This window comes from Castor canadensis, chromosome 15 (genome assembly GCF_047511655.1).
Source record: "Castor canadensis chromosome 15, mCasCan1.hap1v2, whole genome shotgun sequence".
Lineage (NCBI taxonomy): Eukaryota > Metazoa > Chordata > Mammalia > Rodentia > Castoridae > Castor > Castor canadensis.
Genome location: NC_133400.1, coordinates 32,155,993 through 32,181,149, shown reverse-complemented (window position 1 = coordinate 32,181,149; position 25,157 = coordinate 32,155,993). Strand labels below are relative to the sequence as shown.

Sequence of the window (25,157 nt, the reverse complement as noted above, 5' to 3'; positions counted from 1 at the left end):
GATGTTTGTTCCCCCCCATACGACTTGTGACACTAGTATCTACCACCGTGCCTCTCTGCCTTGGTCCCCTATAAATAGACATTTCTTATAAATCCTGTACTTAACCCTAAAGAGCTCAATTACGGCACATTGTATGGGGGGGGGGGTATTAACATGGAGCTGGTATGTGTAGCTCAGTAGTAGAGCACTTGCCTAGCAAGTTCAAGGCCCTGGGTTCCATGGGGTGTGTTGGGGGGGATGTTAAATGTGTTTAAGTGTCAATTCAACAAGGGCGGAGATTTTTGTGTTTTATTTTTCAGTGTATCGTTATGGAAAAGTGACTGATACATACTGGGTACTCAGTTAATATTTGCTTAAGGAAGAAATAAATGAATTGTAAATAGTCCACCATTTTTGTAACGCTATTTTGGCATGTCTGCGTTTAAAAAATACTGAAAGCCTCAGGAAAGGGCCGACACCCCCACCCCACCCCACCCCCGCTGAAAAGTGGGGCAATGGGACTTCCTACTTCCGTGGACATTGCACTTCATTAAGTGTCATCTGATCTTAATTATCAGCTAATAAGTTCTCAGCCTGAGGCAGTTCTCACTGCATCCTGGGAGACATTGGAAACCCCTAAGGGTGTGTTTGGTGTCACAAAGATGAAGCGGAAGCTACGGGCGTTTTATGCTAAGAACTCAGGGATGCTAAAAGACCTCCCGTACTAGGACAGCCCCATCCAAAGAAATGCTAATGGCCCTGGTGAGAAACACTACCTGGGAGGCCACCTCCTAAGGGTCCTAATTGTGTCTTCCCAGCTGTACACCCGGACTGACCCAGACAGATATTTAATGAAGGTCGCCAAGGAGAAGGGAGGCAAAAAGGTACAAGGGCAAAGAGGGGATAGGGAGGAGGGGCGGGAAAAGTGGCAAGAAAAAGGGTTGCCGATAAGGAAGGTTACCTGGGCTTGAGAAAAACCCAGTGTTCTGCATCTTCTGATGCTCTCGGCAAATTTAAAGGGGAAGATATGCCAAATTGGGCTGCGTTGAAAGCTGCTGGATGAAAGGAAAGATCCATGAGCCCAGCCAGGAAAATCTCAGGGTGGATCCCAGGCTAGGGGCCAGGGCCAGGCCGCTCCTCTACGCCGCCGAGAGAAAGTAGAGCAGGCTGGGTTAGGATCCAGTGGCCTCTAGGGGTTAAAGGTGGTCCCGCCCAGGCCGGATCTGCGCCCCTCGGCTGGCTGGAAAGTCGCCCACGTGGGAAGCCCTAGCTGCACTTCCGCCCTGCGCTGCGCTCGCACCTCCCAGCCCTGGTCCCCGCGCTGCCGCCCGGCGCCCACTAGGTGGCGCCTGCGCTCTAGTGCGCGCCTCGCAGGCACACTCAGGAGACAGATGGAACCTGAGTCCTGGGATTCCGGGGACTGGAGGGCAGCGCCAGCAGCCAAGGTAGGATTCCTGAGCCCCGGGCGTGTCCCTGCATTCAATGAGGTTGGGGTGGGCAGCGTGGCGAACGCGCAGCACTGCTTACAGTGTGCAGAGATAAGCCAGGGAAGTCGGAGCGTCCACAAGTGTTGTTCCCTAACGGGATTCTGAGACCAGCCGCTCCAGAGCTGGGCCTAAGAGCAGAGCAGAACACCACCAGGTCGCTCGCACACAGACATCCTCAACTAGCCCGGCCTCTGGAAGACACATTCCAACCTCACACAGCAAGTCCCCAGAGCAGAAAGGAGTTTCTGTTGCCCAAAGCGCCTCCAGCTGGAGCAGAGTGCTCACCAGGTCCACAGCTCCACTTCTCAAACTTGGGGGCACATTGGCATTGCCTGGGGAGCAGTAAGACATACTGATGTCTGGGTTCCAACCCTCCTCAGAGACCCAGATGGAATTGGTCTGGGTTGGGGCAGTGGGGAATCTGGATATTTAAAACTTCCCAGGGGATTCCAGCTTGCAACCAAATAAAAGGACCCTTGATCCAAAGAAATAGGGAAAAGCCAAAGATGGGTTTGTTTTAGCCCAGAATGCTGCTGGCATCTGTCTCCTCCTCCTTCTTCCCTTTTAAGCTGCCAGTGCCTCTGCCTTTGATCTGTCAGACCCAAGACGACAAGCCAGCACCCCACTAAGGTTGGTTCTAAAAGGTGGAACTCAAAAGTGGCAGGGAACAGATATTCCTGGATTGATATGAGAAAGGAGAGGTTTTGCCCCACCCTGATCCCAGAGAAGTTCTGGAGCAGCCCTCAGCTGCCTTCATCATTCTGGGAAACAGCCTAGCAGGCAGAGGAGGAGCAACTTGTAAAAGCGACCCCATATATTTTATGAAACATGAGAACGTTATCAGCGTGGGCTTGGAGCCCCCAGAACCAGTTCTCCCTTATCTATAACCTTAGACAACTCATGAAACCACCCTCAGCTTCAGGTTCCTCGTCTGCAAAGTGGTTATGATAAGCAACTCTTGAGTTGCTTCCGTCACAATGTACAACAATAATCTAATAATAAAAATTTTTTAAAGAGTTGCTTAAGGACTCGTTACTGTGGCAGGCAGTGTGCTAAATGATTTCAGACTGTGCACTGCTACTTTGACCCCTCACCATAACCCACAAGATAGTGAGTACTGTAACTCAGTACTTCATCTGATAGCTGAAGATACTACTGGTGCTATATGTACTCCACTTGAGAGATGAAGAAGCTAACACTTAGAGGGCCAAGGGTTATCTAACAAGGGGCAGATCCCATATTTGTCCCATATTTGGACAGTGCTGTTGAGAGAACATGGAGAGGGCATAGGTGCAGATCAGTGGTGTGCCTGCACCACTGTCACGGTCATGAGCAAGCGTTTCTACTGAACTGACTCATTCCGTCACTGGAAATGTATTTATTCCTGAGTGCCTACTGTGTACCATACAGCTTTCCAGATGCCAGAGATAATATGGTGCATAAGAGAGAAGTAATCAGGCAATAATGAATTCACAAATCTAATCAAAGAGAAAAACAAGAAGCAAGAATTTAGGATTTCCAAATTCTGCATTTGCAAATTCACTGGCTGCTAAAACTTGTTTGTAACCTCCAAATCGATATCCCTGGCACTTTCACAGTCATATATGGGTTTTGCAGAACAGCAACAAAGTTGTTACCCAGCATGCTGAGGTTATACAGGGGAAGTTCTACCTTCTTATTTCAGCCCTCATCCTACAGATGGTCCCTGCCTTACGATGGCCCAACTTAATGATTTTCCAGTTTTATGATGGGTGCAAAAGCAATGTGCATTCAGTGCAAACCGTACTTCAGTTTTGAATTTCCATCTTTTCCTGGGCTCGTGCTTTGCAGCAATTACCTCCTTATGATGTTCGACAGTAGCAGTGAGCCACAGCCCCTAGTCAGCCTGGAATTGGGAGGGAAACAGACACTACAGTATGCTGTGTGGCTGAGCTGGGATGGTCATAGGCTGGGTGTATTAAATGCACTTTTGACTTACAATATTTCCAGCTTACAATGGGTTTATTGGGACATAACCCTTTACAAGTGTCCTTTTTGTGGTCTCTTGGGTGCTCCTTTTTTTTTTTTTTTTTTTTTTTTTCATTTTGGTGCTTTTTCTTGGTGACTTGGCTGTTTTAAGTGATCCATCCCCAAACCTAGTGCTAGAGTACTGTGTGGTGTCCCTAAGGACAAGAAGGCTTCAATGTTCTTATGGAGAAAGCGTGTGTTAAGTAAGCTTCATTCAGGTAGTGCTGTTGGCTGAGTTCAATGTTAAGGAAGTAATATATATATAAGGAAGTAATACATATTGAATAATATATTTAATAAGATATATTTAGGGCTGAGGATATAGCTCAGTGGTAGAATGCTTGCCCAGCATGTGCAAGGCCCTGGGTTCAATCTCCAACACCAAAAAGCCTTTAAACACAGACACACATACAACAAGGTTATGTGTTATCTGCCATGTAGTGGTGAGGTGAGGAATAAATGTGCAGAAAGCACAGCATGTGCAAAGGTCCAGAGGTGGCCAGGAGTTTGGCGAGGTCAGGGATTCACGCTGAGCCAGTGGTCAGGGAGTGTGGTGGTTACAGACAGCAGAGGTGATACAGAGACATGCTGGAGAGAGGCACCTCAGAATTACAAAAAAAAAAAAAAAGGCAGCGCTAGGGATCAAATTCAGGCTAAGCAAGTGCTCTGCCACTGAGCTACACCCCGATCCCCAAACTTAGATTTTTATTTTATTTTATTTTATTTTCTGAGATGGACTCTCACTATGTTACCCAACTTGCCCTGGAACTGGCTCAAGTGATCCTTCTGTCTCAGCCTCCCAAATAGCAGGGACGATAAGCTCATGCCGCCACCGCCCCAGTGAGTTTCCTGCCATTTTTATGTGTCACGTATTCTTTTGATTTTCTTCACAACCATTTAAAAATGTAAGAATGATTCTCCTTTCACAGGCTGTACAAGAACAGGCAGTAGGATAGAGATGAACCATAGGCCGTGGTTTGCTGACTCCTGGTCCAGAATCTTAGGACCTGAGATCAGAAGGATGCTGTCTGTGTACTTGAATCCTTTCCTGCCCCATAAATCCCCATTGAACCTTCCCAGCCATTTCTTGTGTGCCCATGAGCTGAAACCTACCCTCACAGGACAACTCATTCCATCATTAGAAATTTAAAACTGCTGCTGGGTCAGCTACTCAGAGGACAGAGGCAGGAGGATCATGAGTTTGCGGTCAGCCTGGCCAAACTTAGTGAGACCTTATCCGAAAAACAAAAGGGCTAGGGGCATAGCTCAAGTGGTAGGAAGCTTGCTTCTTCAAACCTCAGAACTGGGCGGGGGTGGGGGGAAAAGAAAGAAATTTAAAACTGTGCCATAGTTGGGTTTCCCCAAAAGCAGATCGTGAGACAGGATTCAGAATTCAGGTGCCAGAAATATGTCTGGGAAGTGATCCCAGAAATCCCAGTGAGAATGGTGAACCAGGGAAGGGAGAGGAGCCGAGAAAAGTGTTGATGAATCAAACCCCTGGGTACTGGGGGCTCAGTTTCTGGGACCCTGGAGAGACTTTAGAATACAGTTCAGAAGCATCCCACCCTAAGAAGCAAGGAGGCTGGGGTACTCCCAGCGCCAGTCCTTCATTGGTTGAGCTGCTGCTAAGCCATCCGCCCTGACACTTCTGGCCTGGCCTGATCACTGTTTGCTACACACACCCATTGGTCAGAAAATGACCTAAGGCAGAAAGCAGCGGGAGGCCCCGGTGGGTGTGGAAAGTGTCTGCTTGTAATCTCTGGGTGGGGCACCCACAGCATCTGCTGCAGAGTGTGTCTGAGTGCTTCGTCACATGTGCTTTTGTGAGAAGATTTGGGGTGGCACAGAGGGAGGCATGACACTAAAGAGGGTGAGGTCTCAGCATAGGACTGGTGTTCCCTTTTAACCTTCTCCTTGATCCTGCCCTGCCTGCCTGCCCTGCGCCCACATGCTGGCCTCTCTTTTCAGAGCCGGTGCTGCAACCACACTGGCCTTTCACTTCCTAGAACTTGCTGGATTCTCCCTTCTGACTACAGCTAATTAGAAGACTCAGGGAAGTACTAGAACCTGTTTGTTTTGTCTACAATGCTAGGATGGATTACAGGTGTTCACACATGCGAGTCAAGCACTGTACCACTGAGCTACACCCCCAGCCCACTAGAATGGTTTTCTGGCCGCTCATCCTCTCTTTCAATTGAAAAGACAGCAACACTCCAATTGAGGGCACTTAACAGGTGAGAGGAAATGTAATTGTTTATTCATATTGTTAAAATACTGACTGTTAGGCTGGTGGAGTGGCTCAAGTGGTAGGGTGCTTACTTAGCAAGCTGAGGCCCTGAGTTCAAACTTCAGTGCTGCAAAAAAAAAAAAAAAGTTATTCCTTCTGTGCTCACTCAATATATTCTCTGCATCTCTGCCTCCCCTCCCACTCATCCACTAATCTATTCTCTACTTCTATGAAATCAACTTTTTTAGCTTCCATATATAAGTGAGAACATTTGGGATTTATCTTTCAGTGCCTGACTCATTTCACTTAATATAATGTCCTCCAGGCTCACCTATGTTGCTGCAAATAGCAAGATTTCATTCTTTTTCATGCTTGAATAATATTCCACGGTGTGTATACAACATATTTCCTTTATTCATTCATCATAGATGGACACCTTGGTTGATTCCATGTCTTAGAATTCTTCAGTAAACATAGGAGTGCAGCTATCTCTTCAATGTACTGATTTCAATTCCTTTGGATACATACCCAGGAACAGGATTGCTGGATCAGATGGCAGTTATATTTCTAGTTTTTTTGAGGAACCTCCATACTGTTTTCCATAATGGCTGTACTCATTTACATTCCCATCAACAACATATGTGAGTTCCCCTTTCTCTATATCCCCTGCTGGCCGCTCTTCTAAGCACTTTGCATGTATAATTCAATTAATCTTCACCACAGCCATATGGGTTAAGTACTATTTGAGGTAGCTACTATTATTAGCTGCATTTTACTTCTGAGAAGACAGGCAGAAGGAGCTAAGTAACTTGCCCGAAGTTACATAGCTTGAAGTGACAACTGGAAAATGAATCCAGGGGGTCTCGTACCAGAGTGTGCACTGCCTGTTTTTGTATTTTGTTTTTGTTTTTCAGTTGGAGTTCAAACCCAAGCCCCAAGGCCTCTCCAGTGCTAGGCAAGTGCTCTGCCAAGGAGCCCTAGCCCCAGCCTGAATTTGTGCCTTTTTTTTTTTCTTTTGTCTTTTTTGGTGGCACTGGTGTTTGAACACAGGGCTTCACACTTGCTAGGCAGGTGCTCTTACCTCTTGAGTCACTCCGCCAGCCCTTTTTTTGTGATGGGTTTTTTTGAGCTAGAGTCTTGTGATCTATTTGCTCAGGGCTGACTTCAAGGAGCAAATCTCCTAATCTGTGCCTCCTGAGTAGCTAGGATTACAGGCGTGAGCACCAGCGCCTGGCCTGAGTTTGTGGTCCTCATCACAAGATCACACTGCTTTTCAAAATTTTGACAAAAGAAAAAAAAGTGAAAGGAATATTTGAATAACTGAAGTTAGAGTGAAAATGCCATGAAAGCTTCCTCTTTTTTTTAATCTGCCCCTTCTTTGCTGTCATACTTTCTCCTGAGCTTTAGAAGGAAATCTATCCCCTTTTCAAGGCTACAGTCCTTCAGATATTTGATGCCAAAGAGCTATTGGCTCTCTTGGATCTTCCCTGCTATGGATTAAATATTGCTGGTTCCTCTGTTTACTCTCTTTTCTGTGTCCTTGGCATTGTCCACCACACACAGGGCCTCCTCCTTCCTCATTCTTTTTCACACAACAGGATTTATGGAGTTGGTTTTGTGGCTACAGCACTCAGGTGTCCCACAGCTCATTCTGGGCTCAGGGGAGATGGCTGTGGTTTGGGGTGACTGATGTAGTGAAGGGTGGCTAGATAATGAAGTCAAGGAGAGGGCACAGGCTGGGGCAGGACCCTTGTCTGTAGTGTGTTAGGCTCTGGTTTCAATCCCCAGTATTTAAATTAAAAAAAAAAAGTGGGGGACAGACAAGGAGAAACCCCTCAAGGCCAGCCTCTCAGGGGGCTGGAAGTTAATAATCTAGATCCTTTGCAGGCTAGAGATGGAGATTCTTTATGCACTTGGAGCTACTCCGGCTGAAAGGAAGGGACTAACTGAGCTCACAGGAGACTGGTGAGGAAGCCAGACCACAAATACATTAAATCACAATAGGAGAAAGACCTGCAAGGCAGCCTGAAACCCTATGTCAGCACATTCTTTTCCCTATGGGAAAGAACATCTGGAAAGCCAAATTCTAGTTAAGAGATTGGAATCAAGGCAAGGTGAGCAAGATGAATGATTTTAATAGCCACGATCATCTAAGATACTTGTATCCTCACCGGAGGATACACCAGAGTGGCTGCTCTGCTGTGCCCACGGTAGACATGGATAGTCAACTCCCAACCCTTTGCCTTTTCTTTGCTTCCTGGACCATCCCGAGGAGCCTTATCAAGAGAGTGTTCCCAGAAGTCCTGGCCAGACCTGTAATGCTCCAGCAGGTTTTCAGAACTCCCACTAGTCTGGACAATGCAAGAGACAAGACTCTCAGAAATGTCCTCTTTGTACTGCTTTTCTGAGCTCCTTCTACCTCATTTCTCTCCACCTATTATTCCTGCAGCTTATGTTAATACAATTGGCCTGCTTTTTTTTTTTTTCGTTGTTAAGTCTTGATTTAATTTCCAGGCCTGGCTTTTCCGGCTTTGTCCAGAGACACATCCTGTCCTGTCCTTAAGGACATTTGCAGATCAGTAGTCCTAGACGTTTTGTGTGCATTCCATGGGTAAATTATACTTTCACACAGTAAACAGTTTCTTACAATCAAGAAGCAGTTTGCTGGGATATGGGTTTGTTTCTTTTATAGAAGTGCTGTATCATAATTTTAAACTGTAACCACTCAGCTGCGACTTGGGCCTGAGATGCAAGGGGTACCAGAGGCAGCAGAGGATGCTTAAGCACTCAACCCAACAAATCATTGACTTCACTGCTGGTTTTTGTTGTTTGTATATTTGTTTTAAGCCATGATGAGATTGAACCCAGGGCCTTCCCAATGTCAACATTGGTTATGCTTAACCAAAGAATTAGGATTCTTATTATCTTAGAGCAAGCAGCTTTTGCTAGCCTTTAAAAAAGTACAGTAAGCTAGGCGCCAGTGGTTCACACCTATAAGCCTAGCTACTTGGAAGGCAGAGATCAAGAGGACGGTGGTTTGAAGTCCACCAAGGCAAATAGTTTGAGAGACCCTTTCTTGAAAATACTCAACACAAAAAAGAGCTGGTGGAGTGGCTCAAGAGGTAGAGCGCTTGCCTAATAAGCATGAAGCCCTGAGTTCAAACCCCAGTACAGCAAAACAACAACAACAACAAAAAAAGTACAGTAGTTGGGGGTGCGGCTCAGTGGTAGAGCACTTGCTTAGCGTACGTGAGGCCCTGGGTTCAATCCCCAGCATTGTAAATAAAAAGTACATTATATCCACAGCCTCTCTTCCTGCCGATACAGGGGACTTGACTTACCTAAAAGAAAATAGAGTACATGTGGAAAATCCATGACAGATTCTCAAGGGTGGTCCCCTTGAGAGGAAAGATGGCCCCTGTCCTTAGGGGCAGCCCCATCTGACTGGGAAGGGCAGTTCTCACCCTGGAAAGACTGCCAGTCTAAAGGGAGAGGCACTGCCCCTAAGCTCAGGGGGTCATGGAGAGGCACACCCTTTCCTTGGTGTGACCTCTGGGCAGTTAATGCTGTACCTGCTCTCCCTGCAATCCACCAGCAGGCAGGGTGTGGGAGCCATCTTCATTCACAGCTCCACTACACCTCTGCTGCTGAGGGGGTGCCCAGGAATTTGTTTACTTTTTTTTTTTAATACACTCTGTATATTTTTAGAACAGTTTAGATTTATAGAAAGCTGAGATAATAGTCCAGAGAGCCTCCTATTACCCCATATTCAGTTTCTGCATTATTAATATCTTACATTACTATGGTACATTTGTTACAGTTAACCAATATTGATATCCAATGTGATGTATTTGTTACAAATTGATGTGATACTTTATACTGTGAGGCTGGGTATCGAACTCAGGCTTCAGCAAGCATGTTAGGCAAGCACTGTTCCACTGAGCTATACCCCCAACCCGGACATTAACACATTTTTAACTAAAGTTCGTAGTGTACTAAGATTTCCTTCGTGTATATGAAATGCCTATTGTCTGTCCCAGGATCCTATCCAGAGGAGCATATTACATTTATTTATTGTGTTTCCTTAGGCACCTATGGGCTTTAACATTTTCTCAGAATGTCCTTGTTTTTGATGACCATGACATTTTTTGAGGGATGCTGCTCAGATATATTATAGATACCCTTTATTGGAATTTGTCTCATATGTTTTCCATGATTAGACTGGGGGTTTTGAAGAAGAAGACCACAGAAATAAAATGCCATTACCCCTTTCTTCTTTCTTTCTTTTTTGTGTACTTGTGCAGTACTGGGGATTGAACCCAGGGTGTTGCATGTACTAGGCAAGCACTCTACCACTTGACCCATGCCCCTCCAGCCCATTTGTTTTTATTTTGTTTTTGAGACAGGGTCTTGTTCTATAGCCCAGCTAGCCTCGAACTTGTGATCCTCCTACCTCCACCTATCAAGTAACTGGAATGACAGGCGTGGACTACCATACCCAGTTTAAAATGTCATTTTCATTGTATCATTTCAAGTGTATACAGTATCAACACAGACTATCTCTGTTGATACTACTAACTTTGATCCCCTCCCTGAGGCAGTGTTTGTCTGGTTTGTCCAGTATCCAGTTCTCTTCTCCCTTTTCATACTGTGCTCTTAGAGGGAAGTCCACATGCATGGTCTGTGCTTAAGGGAGTGAGGAGGAACCTTTAGGGCAGAGAATCTATGTGATTTCTTTGGGATTCTTCTACATAGGATTTTTGGCTCTTCTTTTATGAAGTTTTCTTTATATTAATATAGACTCGTAGATATTTACTTTATAACCTGGTTATAATCCAATGCAACTTGTTTTATTTTTCACCTTATTCCAGCTTTGGTCATTGGGATTGAGATTTGGGGAAAAGGGGTGTTGTTTAGTTGGTTGGGTTTTGGTGGTGCTAGGGATCAAACCCAGGGCCTTGCTCATGTTAGGCAAGCACTCTAATACTTAGCTACATTCCCAGCCCTTCAAGGTATTTCTTTTTTTTTCTTTTTTTTTTTTTGGTGGACTGGAGTTTGAACTCAGGGCTTCGCACTTACAAAGCAGGCGCTCTACTGCTTGAGGCACACCCCAGTCCAAGGCATTTCTTACATATATTAAAGTTCAAGACCAGGTAGCACTGAATTCCTACCCCAGCTCCACCTCTTGCTGCCTATGTGTGACCTTGGGCAAGTTATTTAAGCGCCTGAGCCTCAGTTTTGTCAACTGAAAAATAGATCTAATATTGCCACCTAGTGCTCAAGGTTATTGAATGTGATACACATAATATGTCTTCTAAAATACTAACTGTCAGCCAGGTGTGAGGGCTCATGCCTGTAATCTTGGGAGGCAGAGATTGAGAAGATCTCAGTTCGAGGCCAGCTCAGGTAAAAAGTTAAAGTTATGTCAACCCATAAGCAGTGTGGTGGTACGTGCCTCTCAGTCAGCTTATGCAGGAGGCTTCTCTCCTATGTTTTCTTATAAGAATTTTATAGTACATAAATGGAAAAATGAGACTTGTTAAAACTATTCCAGGAATGGGGGGTGGGGAATAAAGGAGAATGGTAGAGGGGGTGAATTCAAGTATGATATATTTGATACATTGTAAGAACTTTTGTAAAGGCCACAATGAACCCCTATCCAGCACAACAGTAACAAAAGAAAATAAAAAATTAAAAGCTGGGTGCTGCTGGCTCACGCCTATAATACTATTTACTCAGGCAGAGAGCAGGAGGATCATGCTTTGAGGCTAACCAAAGCAAATAGTTGGAGAGACCCTATCTTGAAAAAACCATACAAAAAAGGGCTGATGGAATGATTCAAAGTGTAGGCCCTGAATTTAAACCCCAATACAGAAAACAAAACAACAACAAAAACCTAACATACTCTTAAAAACAAAAAGAGTTTTACAGTTTCAGTTCTTATGTTTTGGTCTTTGATCTACTTTGAGTTAATTTTTGTATATGATGTAATTAAGGTAGGATTGAGGTCCAGGGTAGCCTGGGCAAAAAAAGCAAGACCCTACTCTAAAAATAAGAGTTAAAAGCACTGAAACATGGCTTCAATGGAAGAGTGCCTGCCTAGCAGTTGGCATGCCCTGAGTTCAAACCCCAGTACTGCCAAAAAAGCAAACAACAACTAAAAATATTGACAAAAAAAAAAAAAAATCTAGTTGTAGTTATTGTCAGTCTGGCATTCAGATTCCTTGTGGACTTCCTTCCAAAGTAACATTATAATAGGCTCTGTGGCACTAAGTCACCTTTTCCCTGGTCTCCTCCTCTTCTCTGCTGATCCAGCACCCTCTCCCCACTTCCTCTCAGTCACATCACATTCCAGCAAACAAACCACCTTCCCAGTGTGCCCTCCACCAACTCACAAATTTGCACATCCTCATTCCCTCAAACCTACCTTAACCACCACCCCAGAGCCAAGCCACAAGACCCCTTTCCCCATTAAAATGGCCTCAGAGCAGTCCCTGTACCCACCTGGTCCCTACAGCTCTCTTCAGATCCTGTGTCAAAGCAGGGTGCCCTGACCTGTCTCTGAGCAGTGCTCATCTGACCTCCCGGACAGGCCTGGGATCTTGGGTGAGCTTTGACAGGACAAAGAACATAGGGCAAAGGCTAAATGGGCTGCCTGGGAGGGCATACCCTCTGTCACTTCCACTGATCTTATCTATATGTATTTTTATAGTGGTAAAATATACTTGACACAAAATTTACCACTTCAACTTTTTTTGTTATTCTTACAAAAAGGGAGTCACACATACTATGCAAGTGCTATACCGCTCGCTGAGCTCCATTCAGGGCCCCTCATTGTGGTTTTGATTTACATTTTCCTAATGATGGGTGGTGTTGAGAATATTTTTATGTGCTTACTGGAGATGTGTGTATCTTTGGAGAAATGTCTGCTTAACTCCTTTGCTCATATTTTAATCAGACTGGATTGTTGTTGAGTTGTGAGTGCTCTTTATATATTCCAGACACCGTCTCTTATTACACACATGATTGCAAATATGTTCCATCTGTAAGTTGGCTTCTTACTTTATTGGTTGTGTCATTTGGTATACAGAAGGCTTAAATTTTGATAGAGCTCAATTTAGCTGTTTCTTTTGTTTTGTTTTGTTGCTTGTGCTTTTGATATTTTTTTCAAGAAATAATTTCCAAATGAAATGTCATAAAGCTTCTTTGCTATGTTTTCTTGTAAGATTTTTGCAGTTTTAACTCTATGTTTTTGTCCTTGTCCACTTTGAGTTAATTTTTGTATATGACGTAAGTTGAGAGCACAACTTTATTCTTTTGCACTTGAGTATCTACTTTTCCCAGTTTCATTTGTTGAAAAGACTGCCCTTTCCCCCAATGATTTTTTGGTTGAAAATCATTTGACCAAACATGAAAGAGTATTTCTAGGATCTCTATTCTCTACCACTGGTCTAGATGTCTTTCTTTAGGCCAGTGAGGCCTCCACCTCCTTTCCATGATTATTTTGGTTATTCAGGGTCCCTGGAGATTCCATATGAATTTTAGTACAAATTTTTCCATATCTGCAAAAACTTCATTGAGTTTGGGCATGGCAATGCCCTTCTGTAATCCCAGCACTCAGGAGGCTGAGGCAGGAGGAGTGCAAATTCAAGGATAATTTGGGCAATTTAATAAGACCCTGTCTCAAAATAAATTGAGTAGGGATGTAGCTCGGTGGTAAAGCACTGGTCTAGCATGTATGAGGCCCTGGGCTCCAGCCCCAGTACTGCAAAACAAAACAAATGTTATTTGGATTTTCATAAAGACCACACTGAACCTGTAGATCACTTTGAGTAGTATTGACATCTCAATATTAAGTCTGCAAAGCTTTTCATTATTTATGTCTTTGCTCACCTCTTTCAGCAATGTCTGCAGTTTTCAGTGTACAAGACGTTCACCTCCTTGCTTAAGTTTATTCCTTAGCTGCAACAACTTCTCCTCCTCCTCCCTCCTCCTCCTCCTCTTCTTCTTCCTTCTCCTTCATCTTCCTCATCCTCCTCCGTCCTCCTCCTCCTTCTTCTTCCTCATCCTCCTCCTTCCTCTTCATCCTCCTCCTCTTCCTCTTCTTTTTATTTCCTGCACTGTATTGCTTTATTATTTTTGATGTTCACTTTTTCTTTTTTTTTTGCGGTACTGGAGCTTGAACTCAGGGCCTTCACCTTGAGCCACTCCACGAGCCCTTTTTGTGATGGGTATTTTTGAGATAGGGTCTTGTGAACTATTTGCCCAGATTGGCTTTGAACCATGATCCTACTGATCTCTGCTTCCTGAGTAGCTAGGATTATAGGTGTGAGCCACCAGAGCCCAGCTTTATGCTCACTTTCTGAAGCTCCTTATATATTGAAAAATGAAGACATATAAAGCAGGATCCATATGGTAGTCAGTTTAAACTGTTTGACCCTCTCAGTGTGTCTTAGGGTGAGCATATATAGATAACCGTAGGGTTATATAGTATCAAAGGCAGTATAAATTTGAACAGTTGTGCAGTAGCAGGCTTATAGCTCCAGCTACTCAGGAGGTTAAGGCAGGAGGATCTGTGTGTGTGTGTGTGTGTGTTTGCATGTGCTCTAGGGATTGAACCTAGGACCTTGAAATGCTCTACCACTGAGCTGAGCTACATTCCCACAATCTCCTAAAAAAAAAGGTCATGGTTGAGCCCCTTCACAAATGCAAGTGAGGGTCTCCTGCCCACTCACTCCAGTGTTATTGGAAGGAAGCATGTGGGAGTTTCTCCTACTAGGACAGCAATGAGAATAGCGTAGTCCACCCTCAGGTGGGCCCAGCTGAGGGACCCAGCAAAAGCCCGTGTTATTATCTAGGCCCACTCCAGACACTTCCCCAGAAAGTGATGCTCGGAACATTCAGATCCTAGGACGAAGAGTCCAGAGCCCCGCAGCATGGAGACTTTCCATCTGATGCAGAAACAGTCACCAGAGGTGCCAAAGAAAGAGAGCACCCAGCCTGCCCACCCCCATAGCCCTGCTCACCCTGTAGGGATTTGTCTGTTGTGTTTCTGGCCCACATCAGTGTCAATCTGAAGAGTTGCGCAAAGGACACCAGTGAGGGACAGAGTGCAGGCCCGTCTCTGCTCCTGCGTTTCCCCCATGCCTGCAGGGCTTCTAAGTGAGAGGCCTCTCCTCTTAACATTCAGAGGCGGGGGCTTCCTTGCCCTCAGGATAGCTGAGAAACTCTTGTCTTTTTCAGGCTTTGGGTTTATTTGGCTTCTTGTTTTTTTGGCCTGTGGGGATATGCAACCACAGACGAGCACATCCCTCTCTGCCCCTCCCCATTCTGTACCGCTCCAAAGTGTAGAATTCTTAGGCTCAGAGTCTAGAGATAGCCTCTGTCTCCCTTCTCTATTCCCACCTCCTCCTTCTCCTTGGAAAGCCTGTTGTCTTATCCCCAGCTGGAAGCCCCCCTCTGTCACAGGGCCAGCTTCCTGGCCACTTGTTCCATTCCAGCTGCTGCTGCTGCAAGCCAGGCCAACTCCCATGTCCATTTCCATAGCAACGGAAACTCGCTCATCCCTGCATTTCCAGTTAGGAAAGGAAACCTGTGACCGGGTTTTGTGTTTTATTTTGTTCTCTTTCTCTCTCTCTCTCTCTCTCTCTCTCTCTCTCTCTCTTTTCTCTCTCTCTCTCAGTTTCTCACTCTCTCTGTTTCTCTCTCTCTTTCTCTGTTTCTCTCTCTCTGTCTCTCTCTCTCTCTCTCTCTCTCTCTCTCTCTCTCTCTCCTTTCCCTCCTTTCTTTTTCCTTTTTTATTTTTTTCTGCTTTGCAGAGCTAGAGATGAAACCCAGGGCCCGTCCCAGGCTAGCTAAGTGCTCTACCACTGAGCTATATCCCCAGTCCCTGTAAAAGACTTGTTGTTCTTGTTTATTTGGATCTCTCTCTCATTCGCTCTCTCTTTCCTTTCTTTCTTGACAGGACCTCACTGTGTAGTCCAGGCTGGCCTGGAACTCAGGATCCTCCTGCCTCAACCTCTCGAGTGCTGGGATTACAGATTTGCACCACCACACCTGGCTTCGAATGTTTTTCACTATGCTAAAATACAGCTCACATAAAGTTTACCATCACAACCATTTCTAAGTGCACAATGTTAGTAAATGAACTCATAATGCCGTGCAGCCAATCCTTTTCTAGAACTTTTTTCATCTTCTAAAACTGAAACTCTGGACCCATTGAACACTAACACCCCATTCCTCCTCCCAGTTTCTGGCAGCAGCCGGTCTTCTATCTGTCTCTATAAATATGACTATTCTTCATATGAGTGAAATGAAACAGTATTTGTCTTCTTTTGATTGGTTTACTTCACTTAGCATAATATCCTTAAGGTTCAGCCATGTTGTAAACTGTGTCAGAATTTCCCTTTTAAGGCTGAATAGTATTCCATTTTAGATGTACCACACTTTGCTTTCATCTCTAGGTGGACACGTGGGTTGCTTCCACTTCTTTTTTTTGTTGGTACCAAGGATTTGAACTCTGGGCTTTGCACTTGTAAGGTAGGCACTCTTCCTCTTGAGCCGTATCTCCAGTTCATTTTTGCTCCAGTTATTTTTTAGAGATAGGAGTCTCAGTAACTATTTGCCCAGGCTGTTCTTGAACCTTGATCCTCCGATCCTCCCTAAATCTTAGTCTCCTAAATAACTGGGATTACAGGCGTGAGCCACCAGGGCCTGGCCTCAGCTCCACTTCTTGATTGCTGTGAATAAACTACTATGAACATGACTGTACAAATGTCTCTTCAAGACCCTGTTTCCATTTCTTTTGGGTTCCTACCCAGCAGTAGAGTGGCTGGTCATATGGTAATTCAATTTTTGAAGAGACCAACATGTTTTCCCCAACAAATACACCCTTTTACATTTCCACATCAGTGCATAGATCTTCTAATTTCTTTACATCCTCGACGACACTGAGATTTGGACTCAGGGCTGTGCACTTACTTACAAAGCAGGTGCTCTACCGCTTGGCCCATGTTGTTTTAAATTTTATTTATCATTTATTTTGCACTGCTGAGATAGAGAGTATGCTATAAGCAAGCTCTCTACCACTGAGCTATATCCCCAACCCTTGAAATTTATTTTTAATTCATAAATAATATTTGTATATATTTCGGGGGTGCAATGTGTTGTTTTGATAGATGTTTACAATGTGGAACGATTAAATCAAGTTAACATATCTGTCACCTCAGATAAGTACCTTTTTTAAAGTAATGAAAAACATTTATAGGTTTTTGTTTGTTTGTTTGTTTGTTTGTTGCAGTATTGGGGATTGAACTCAGGGCCTGGTGCTTGCTAGGTAGGTGATCTACCACTTGAGCCATGTTCCTAACCCTAAAATATACTCTGTTTAGCAGGGTATGGTTCTGCCTGACTGTAATCCCAGCAGAAAGTGGAAGCAGGAGTATCTGGAGTTTGAGGCCAGCTGGGGCTATATAGGGAGACCCTGTATAAAAACAAACAAGCAAACAAAAATTAATCAAAAAGAAAAGAAAATACACTCTGAAAATTTGGAATATACAATATATTGTAGTCATTTTTCTGTGCAGTTCATCACTCAGCTTATTCCTCTTGTCTAACTGAAACTTTGTACTCTTTCATCATGTCTAGTTTTTCTTTTACTAACAATGCCCGTAGTAGTTTATGTTTGTATGTTTGGCAGTACTGGGGTTTGAACTCAGGGCCTCGCGCTTGCTAGGCAGGTACTCTACCAGTTGAGCCCCTCCTTCATCCCTTTTTTGTGTTGGGTATTTTCAGTATGTGGTCTCTCAAACTGGCCTCAAACCTTGATCCTCCTGATCTCTGCTTCCTGAGTGGCTAGGATTATAGGTGTTAGCCACCAGTGCCCAGCTCCATAATAGATTTTTAAAGAGAAAAAAGAGCCCCATCTGGCATAGTCAGCGTGGACTATATAGAATTCCTATCTGTCTCAACTCCTTGGATCCCTAAAAGACCCTTACCTACTTCCTTGCCCACCTTCTCTCTCCTAACTGGTCAGGGTTCTTGTCTCAGAGCAGCTTTGAGAAGTCTTAGTGTAGGATGACTTCATGCCTTGCCAGTCTGGAAGAGAGGAGAATGTTAGAGGTTTTGTTACCTCGCACCACATGATGCCAACCTGCATCACTGAGGCACTGTTTATTTGCCCTCTCCCTGTCTGGAGATGTCAGTGGTTGCCTGAATATAACATTATGTCATCTCTGAAAATGAGGCTTCTACTCTAAAACTCCTTGGAGCCATGACTCCTTGGTTGGTTGAGCAAGATCTAATACCTATACTCCTGTGTAGCTTGCCTTATGTGCACAGGAGATTTGGAGCATGATGGGAAAGCTCCCCCTGTCCCCCTCAAGACTTTCCTTACTGACCTGGCCTATCCATGGTATCTAAAATTCAGCTCTGCATACTATTGGGCTCCCACATTGTTTCCTATTAAAAAAGCAAAGTGCAAGCTGGGCACAGGTGGCTCACACCTGTAATCCTACTTGGGATTACAGTAGCTACTGTAGCTACTTGGGAGGCTGAGATGGGGAGGATCAAGGTTTGAGGCCAGCCTGGGCAAATAGTTCACGAGACTCTTATCTCCAAAATAACCACAGCAGCTGGCGCCACTGGTGCTCACCTGTAATCCTAGCTGCAAGGAGGCAGAGATGAGAACAATTGCAGTTTGAAGCCAGCCCTGGCAAGCAGACCCTATCTCAAAAAATATCCAACACATAAAAAGGCTGGCAGAGTGGCTCAAGTGGTAAAGCACCTGCCTAGCAAGTGAGAGGCCCTGAGTTCAAACCCCAGTACCACCTTAATAAATAACCACAGCAAAACGGACTGGAGGTGTGGCTCAAGAACTAGAACACCTGCTTTGTGAGTGTGAAGTCATGAGTCCCACCAAAAACAAAAAAGCAATGTGCAGAGCAGGGAGTGTAGGTCAGTGGTAGGGTACTTGCCTAAGCAAGCCTGAGGCCCTGGGTTCAATTACTACTACTTTAAAAAAAAAAAAAAAAAAGGCTTGTGGGGTAGCTCAAGTCCTAGAGCACTTGTGTACTGGAGATCTGGAGTTTGAATCTCTAGACCACCACAAACAATTCTGAGAGTGGAACAGGTTCTGCCTGGAAGTAAATGATAAAATGATAAAATAAAAGGAGAAATAAAGGTTAATTTCATGGTAAACTGTGTTCAGCTTAATACTCCCACCCTGTGCTCAGTTCTGCTTGTTGGGTTTAATTCTTGTACTAGTATAAAGTGTTTCAACAAATGACTTTCTAATCTGGCATTTTCTAGGATTGAACTCTAGTTAGACACTGTGGTATAACATTGAAAAATATTCAGTCTTTGTCCCAGGTTCCTAGAGAGAAACTCCTAAAGTCTTGGAATTTCCCTAGTGACTCATGTTTTTCAGAATGAGCCCCTTTCAGTCACACCTCAGTTTATGCTAATGCACTTAGTGGGACTGGTCACCTGAAAGACCCAGTGAGTAGAGGACTAGAATATTCTGCCCCACTCCCACCTCCTTCTGCAAATGGGAGAGGAATGCTAGAGATGAAACTTTATAAAACCTCTCCAAGACGCACAGTGGCTCACTCCTGTCTGTAATCCTACCTATTCAGGAGGCAGAGATCAGTAGGATTGAAGTTCAAAGCCAGCCCTATCTTGAAAAAACCCATCACACAGAAAAAAGGGTGGACTGGCTCAAGGTATAGGCCCTGAGTTCAAACCCCAGTGTCAGAAAAAAACAAAGCCTCTTCAACAATGAGCTGTAAGGAGCATCCAGGTCAAGGTGCAGGGCCCAGAGAGGGGGCAGACACCCTACCCCTGAACATTGCCCTCTGTGACTCTTTCACTAGGCTCTTCCTGACTTGGATCTGTTATAACAAGTAGATAACATAATTAAAGTGTTTCCCTGCATTTCATGAGCCTGTTTACAAATTATTGAACCTGAAGAAGTGGTCATAGGGACCTCCCGAATAAATAACCTGTTGGTCAGAAGACCTAGTGGTCCACGACGTGTGACACATATCCAAAGTGGGGACAGTCTGTGGACTGAGCCCTTAGCCATGGAATCTGATGCCAACTCCAGGTACCTGGTATCAGAGCTGAATTGCATTGTAGGACACCAGCTGGTGTTAGAGAATTGGTTGGCATGGGGAAAAACACATTTGGTATCAGATGACTGTTCTGTGGGTAGAAACATTTGGGGACACATTTTAGCAAGAAGAGATTTATTTTTATTAATCATTTTTTAAATTATCTCCCCTGTGTGTCCTACCCTGGCCTCCGTCAACGTGGATTACCAAGAAGGACACAAAAAGTGCAGGAACCTCTTGTTAGCATAGCAGTTTGTTGATACACGTGTGCTCCTCCAAGGGGGAGACAGTGTTTGGCTAAACACAAGTCTTTGTCTGTACAGCATGCCATCCCACCAGCTCCTGCTGCCCAAGTGAGCTGGGCTTTTTGAGTCCCCTGTGATATGTTTTTGAACACAACGTGGGGGAAAGAGCCCCACAGTCTGTCAGCACTCACTCTGAAAAATACAAGCTGCGTTTGACTGAATGACAAAAAGAAATCTGTTGAGCCAGGAAGCATAGTAAATACCGTGACTCTCTGCAAATGTGCACAGCCCAAACAGCTTTTTCCAGTCTGGAAAAATGAAGAGATTTGTCTGTACAAAACCAGCCAAGTCTCCACCCCTCCTCCCTCTACCGCGCCACCCCCACCTCCTGGCAAGGCCTCCCACCCTGCCCCAGACATTCAGTCATAGCTTTCATCCTCTGCAACTTGCATCTGCCCCAGGAAATAACATTGCCCAGGCTCTGGGGAGATACACTAGCCGCTCCCAAGCATCTTTTCAGGATGTCTGTCTGGTCGGGTTTTGCCAGTCATCCCTGACCTTGGCCAGAGCTGGCTCATGGCAGAGTTGTACAGCAGGCAGAGTAGGTCTGGTGTCTCCTTGCTCACTCCCCGCTCTCTCCTTCCCCCTCCATCTTCATTCTCCCTTTTGTTTTGAAACAACCTTCATCCAGTTTCTACTTCCATAAAACGGTGTTTAGAGGAGGGACTTGCAAAAGCTCTGCTCTAAATTAGTGGGGGTGGGGGAGGGGGGTGCCGGTGGGAGGGGAAACTTCCAGCAACTCCAAAAGGCGTCTAGGCTGAGACAGCCTTTGGTGGCTGCAGAGTTTCTATGTGGGAGGGAGTTTCTGGGAGAATCTGGCTCTGCACCTTGTCTTGATGCATTTGCATAACAATTCTGCTGCTTCTTAGATGGTATGTTGTGGGGGTGCTGGTACTGACTAAGACCTGGGAGTAGGAGAGCACCCATCTAAGCTACTGGGGAATATATATCACACCTGCAGTTCAGTGTGTTGGGAGTGGCCCTAGAATCGGAATCAGAATTTCAATTAGTTGGATTCACCCTGGGTTCTCTGAGTAAGAGGTGTCTGTCTTATTCACTCCGTGCATTTAGGAACTAGCACAAACCTGCTCACTGGAGGTATCTCTTAACCTTAATTGAGCCAGTTGATGAATGAATAAACTCATAACCTTGTATATTTTTCCTCTTTGAGCCTCCGTTTCTTCATCTATAAAAAAAGTAATATAGTTGGGTGCTCATGGCTCATGCCTGTATGTGGAATTTTTTTTTTTTTTTTTTTTTGCAGTACTGGGGTTTGAACTCAAGGCCTCATGCTGCTAGGCGGCCCTCCACCACTTGAAGCTGCTCCACCAGCCTTAAAAAGTAGCCCAGGCTGGCCTCGAACATGTGGTCCTCTTGCTTCATCCTCTTCACCTCATTGATTACTAGCATGTGCCACCATGACTGGCAAAATAAATCTCTTTTTTTTAAACAATTTTTTTTTTTGTGGCAGGACTGGAGTTTGAACTCAGGGCCTCATTCTTGTTAGGCAGGCACTTTTACTGCTTGAGCCACTCCACCAGCCCTGACACCTGTAATTCTAGCTACTTGGGAGGCTGAGATCAGGATCATGGTTCAGTGTCAGCCTGGGCAAATACTTTTGAGAGACCCCATCTCCAAAATAACCTGAACACAATGGGGCAGAGGTGTGGCTCAATCCAAAGAGTGCCTGCTTTGCAAGTGCAAAGCCCTGAATTCAAACAAACAAATGTATGTATATAATATATATATAAACAATCTAATTTCTACTCCGTGTAGCTCACAAGGTGAGTGTGTGTATGTGTGTGTATGTATGAGAGAGAGAGAGAGAGAGAGAACAAGATGTATGAATGCTTTGTTCTCTGTAAATTGAAATTTAAAAGTCATCTTAGGTTCTGCTTTTTTTTTTTGGAGGTGGTCTTGCTCTATAGCCCAGGCTAGCCTCAAACTCAAAACCCTTCTGCCTCCACTGTCTGAGTACTGAGATTATAAGCATGTACCACCATGCCCAACTCAGGAGAGCATTTTCAATGCCTTTAACTAAACTCTTTGAATTTTAAGGTTCTCAGTCCTGGCTTATGACCAGTGCCATGTTGGTCCCATCCTTGCCTCCAGAGCTCCTCTGCATACCTTCCCAAGAGGGAGTCCCTCCGCCTTAGCTCCAACAACAGATCTTCATCAAGAGCTCCAGATGTTGCCCGTGTGTTTCCTCTGCCTGAAGCAATCTTCTTCCCTTTTCCAGCCATTCCCCAGCACCTCCCTTCTGTCTTTCAGAGTAAGCTTCCCCTTCAGTGTCCACTCTATTTCCTGTCGGAGTGCTTACTCTTGTTGGTTGTATTTTCCCTTCACTTGTCTGCCTTTCTTTTAAACTGTAGGCCCCTGAGGACACAGGGTCTTTCTGTCTTTTGTTTTTCAGTGCTGGGGATCGAACCTGGAGCCTTGGACATGCTAGGTGAACACACTACCACTGAGCTACACCCCCAACAGGACTGTGTCTTTCTTGTTTGTTGATGCAACCCCAGTGTATATCACCGTGTCAATGCCAGATTGTCAAGAAAGTGCTCTATAAATATGTATTGAATGGCAATTAAACAAATTGGCAACACTGAGTTGGGAGGTGGGAGAGAGGGTGATTGTTCTTAGGAAGGCATTGTATTTACAGAAAGATGAGAAGCAGCACCTCCTCCTACCACCATGGCCTGCATACAGACTAAGATGCACACAAGCATACACACATTCCTGTACACACCCTGCTGTAGGCCATCCCTTGTGCAACACACTTTCCCTTGCTCTGATATTTCTCCTGTCATCTCCTTCCACTCCCCTGTCTCATTCCCACTACAGAGGGAATTGCAAAGCTGAAAGATTCTACCTGGCAGCAGAAGGTAAATGGCTAGGAAAGAAAAGTGAAGATTCTACCTTTGCTTATGGTGGTTTTTCCTTGGCTTACTTTCTGTACTTTCACTTTCTGCACCTCAGGCTCAAGGAGTAGCTCAAGTGGTAGAGCACTATTCCAGTGTAAGGAAATCCTATTTTTGCTTATTGTGTACAATTCAGGAAGATACCTGAACTATAACTATAGCTTGTTGGGACTGGAGGGTGGTGTAACTCAGGACAGAGTACTTGCCTAGTATGTGCAAGGGCCTGGGTGCAATCCCCAGCACTGCAAAGAGGAAAGAAAAAGACCTTAGCATGTGGTTCTGCCAGCTTTTTGGAGTCCTGACAAATGTGTCCTTTGGCAGACAGACAAATAGCCCCCAAATCTGTACCTTGGTTTCCCTCTTCTCTCTCAACAGAGATATCCTCAAAACACAATATGATTTTTTTGTTGTTATTATTTTATTTGTTTTGTTTTTAAGAAGAGCTCCTTAAATATGCAGAGTTCTGGTCATGACTTTGCAAAAGGAAGAAAGGTATCACTTAATTCTTCTACTAGCAGGTGAGTTTCAGTTTTTTAAGGTTGACTTCAATGTAGTCAGAGACTGAAGTGATAATTTGCACTCTTACCCAAAGGACAAGTTCTGAACTGGTCTTGGAGAGGAGAGAATTCTGAAGAGAGTAGAGGATTGTTGGTGAGGACCCCAGTGGCAGCAGATACCTTGTGATAAAATTATAGAGGCCTGGGAACAGGCTGGCAGTGGCTGGTCAAAGCCTTTGGTAGCAAGGCTTCATGTACCCTCCTCCTGGCTTCCTCTCCCACACTCTCTACCACCCTATAGCAGTACAGAGCCCACATCCTAGGTCAAGGTTGCAAACCTGGGGTGTTCGGGTGAACTCAGGTGCACAGGTTTCCTTTGGCACATCATGTCAGCCTTTAAAATATATACATAGTTTTGATTGTACTGGGGTTTGAACTCAGGGCCTCATACTTGCTAGGCAGGCACTCTATCACTTGAGCCATTCCACCAGCCCTTTTTTGTGGTGGGTATTTTGGAGATAGGGTCTCTCAAACTAATTTATCTGGGGCTGGTTTTGAACCTTGATTTTCCTGATCTCTGCCTCCTGAGTAGCTAGGATTACACTCATGAGCCACTGGTGCCAACATAAAATATTTTTCATTTAAATCACTTCCCCAACTGGGAGACTTCATGTAAAATCCAGCTCTCTGCTTCTTTTTGTTTTGTTTTATTTTTTGGCAGAACAGAAGTTTGAACTCAGGGCTTTGCACCTGCTAGGTAGGTGCTCTACCACTTGAGCTATGCCCCCAGCCCTTTTTACGTTAGTCATTTTTCTGACAGGGTCTCACTTTTGCCCAGACCAGCCTCAGACTGTAATCTGCCCAGCATAGTTGAGATCACAGACAGGTACCACCATGCCCAGCTTGTTGGTTGAGATGGGAGCTCACTAACTTTTTGCTTGGGCCAGCCTCTAACCGAGATCCTCCTGCTTTCTGCCTCCAGATCCAGCCCAGCTCTGCTTTTCTGGGAAAAAATGGAAGATCTGGCATCACATGCCATGTTCTTCCACAATAGTGATCAGACAGAGGTGAGTAGTTGTTGCCTTTGCAGAGAGCACTTTGCTGTCCCCAGTCCCCGCTACTCTAGTCAACTGCCTTTTATCATCTCTTCTCCTCACCCCAGGACATTTATATTGCCTGTGGGTCCCTGCAGGCACCTGAGGCTTCCTGACCTCTGTCTGGGGATGTACCTTCTGTCTCCTAGGACATGCTGTCCTCCTCGCCCCCGTTGCTGCTGATGTGTCTCAGAGGGCAGTGCTGAAGGCTGGTTTTCTCCCTTGGATGAGGATAAGTTCCCATTACCTGAAGATGTACAAGGCCACAGGCTAAGGAGCAGGCAAGGACCTGTTCCTGGCTTCCCAGATGACACACGCCCACTTCAGCAGTAACCTTCTGGGCTACTGTACCTTTTCTTTCTTTCTTCCTTTTTTTTTTATTCCATTAGTGATTTTCACAGAGGAAGTTCCAGCTAGAAGAAGGGAGCAGATGGCTGTGTATCAGGCCTCCTGCAGGATGAATATTTTGGAGGAGTCAAGGCTTTTCTGTAATTCATTTCTCATACCTGGTGAGCTTTGATCTCCCAGGTTG

The 25,157-nt window shown here is 44.9% G+C and overlaps 1 protein-coding gene across 1 annotated transcript in view; it reads left to right on the top strand.

Annotated features, from left to right (window-relative positions):
* The first annotated feature begins 1,323 nt into the window (after nt 1–1,323).
* The window catches only part of Chd9 (chromodomain helicase DNA binding protein 9), a 220,820-nt gene continuing 196,986 nt past the window's right edge, over nt 1,324–25,157 (top strand). The window contains exon 1 of the mRNA XM_074055997.1: nt 1,324–1,424. The gene's annotated coding sequence lies outside the window, so the exon portion shown is untranslated. The remainder of the gene's footprint in view (nt 1,425–25,157) is intronic.